Consider the following 2,236-nt stretch of genomic DNA (forward strand, 5'->3'; position numbering starts at 1 on the left):
TTCCATCCTCGAAAAGATAGATGTGGTCTTTGAGTAGGTCTTGAGGAGGGAAATGTGGAAGAGGGGGTCTACAATCAGCATCGCGTGAGAGCTAAACGTGCACAGGATGAAAAGACAGCAGACAAGGAAAAATGTGGGGCAGCATGGTGGAATCAGGCTCTTGTCAAAATCATCAAAGTGAAGAAACTTGCATTTTTCCACAGGTTTGTGAATTTTTATAAATTTTTTGTTTTTTGGCTCAACACTTTTCATGGCCATTAAAGAACTCATTTCTGTGTGGGTTTTTTTTTTTTTAAACGTCGATTAAAGGAACAAAAAATTTTAATTTTCAGGTACCACGGACTCTTAAGAGAAGGAAATAAACCTTTGGTGGCCATTTTCTGATTAATTTTACCTCTGAAAACAGGTGGCCCCCATCTCCTTCATTCGTAAATATCTCGACTTATATTCAAGATAAAAGGATATTTTTTCATCGAAATAAAGACGAGTGAACAAGCTTTAAGATGATACAAATAACTCTACAGGCCCAAAAATTGATGAGAGCCTGATTCCACCACGCTGCGTCACAAATGCATGGGCAACCCCAAAGTCAAATGCATCACTGAGGACCCGCAATCAGTTCTGCTCTATCCATGCACTAATGCATCTGCTTTGTTCTATAAGACGAAATTGTGTACAAAATTTCACAGTATATGATCTAGAGAGCAAGGACTTTATATGTTATCTCTGGAATGAATGCGAGGGTGCTCTGACTGCAAATGAATTTCCTCCATGTGTGCCTGATTTATTTTTAAATCTGATTTGACTCCAGGTGAATAAGATGGATGTGGTTATCAAAACTGCCATGTCACAATGGGTTCTGCGCTGTTACATTTCAGCTCTGTCAGTGGCAAAACAGCACTGTAACACAGAATTTCCTAGAGAAGGGCTATACACAGATGGAGGTGGACAGTGCTCACAGGACATCTGCTGCCCAGCTTATTATGTCTGGCTGATGGAAGAAAGTAGGAACGTGAAGCCGTATGTTGTCAAGTGTTTGACTCACGATTTCATTTCTGATTTCACCAAACTGACCAACCTGAGTCCAATTAGACTAGGTCGTGGCAAGGGGGGGGGGGTGTTGTTTCAGCACACACCAGATGGTCAAATTAAATACAAACTGGGATTTGGTTATGGCTGGTAACATCTGCTATTGAAGCGTGGCGAGTCCACAGACATTCTCCTTAAAAACATGAAGAAACTGCCTCTGTACCAGAGTAGAAGGAAAATTACAAAAGCCAAGTTCAAACTCATACAAAAAAATGAAGTTTGTCGTGTCAGCTGACTACCACAATTTCTATCACAATGTAGAATTCAGTACGCCACCAGTGAGCCTATTTTTATTGGCAGTGTATTGTGCTTTGATTTTTGTATTTTGTTTTAGCTACCCAGAGCTTTAGCTTTATGGGGTAGAGCATTCTAAAGCCTAAAAATGGTGCCTAGACAACAGGAGACTTAATGCCTGTTGACACTGGATGCATCTATGGCATGCCTCATCTTACTGACTTTCTATGAAAAATTTGTTATTTGGGCAATACATTGGATGGGGATGTATTCTATGAGGTTTAGTTGAGCTTTTTAAACGTCATATTACTTCTAGAGTCTTCAAACTGAGTTAAATCATATTTTTAGAGTTAGAAGTATTTCAATTTCTTCCACTGGAGAACTGATGGGTCGCTTTTCAATCTTGCTCCACTCCGAGTCAAGACCAAGATTGACAAAACATCAGTGCGAGATCTTGTCTTAGCCGATGATGCTGCTCTTGTTGCTCACAGTGAATCAACCCTACAAACAATCCTGTGTTTAAGAAGATTGAGATGGCTGGGCCATGTCAAGAGAATGGACAACAACCAGGTTCCGAAGCAATTTTTCCATGGAGAACTTGAACACGGAAAGAGACAAAGAGGAAGGCCAAAATTGAGGTATAAAGATGCCTGCAAAAACAGCTTGTCAAAGTTTGGAGTAAACGTCAGCATCTGGTAAGAAATAGCTGAGAACAGGAAAACACTGAGGAAAATGATAAAGGAAAGATCGATAATGCTAGAGAGACAAACAGTCTGAGAACCGCCAACGACATAAAGAAAACAGAGGTAATTATACAGAACTTCGGTCCACGTCACAGACATGCGAGCATTGCGACAGAATTTGCGCTTCAAACATAGGAAGAATTAGCCATGAAAGAAGCTGCATAAAGACA

The sequence above is a fragment of the Aplysia californica genome, unplaced genomic scaffold, assembly GCF_000002075.1.
Source record: "Aplysia californica isolate F4 #8 unplaced genomic scaffold, AplCal3.0 scaffold00650, whole genome shotgun sequence".
Classification (NCBI taxonomy): Eukaryota; Metazoa; Mollusca; class Gastropoda; order Aplysiida; family Aplysiidae; genus Aplysia; species Aplysia californica.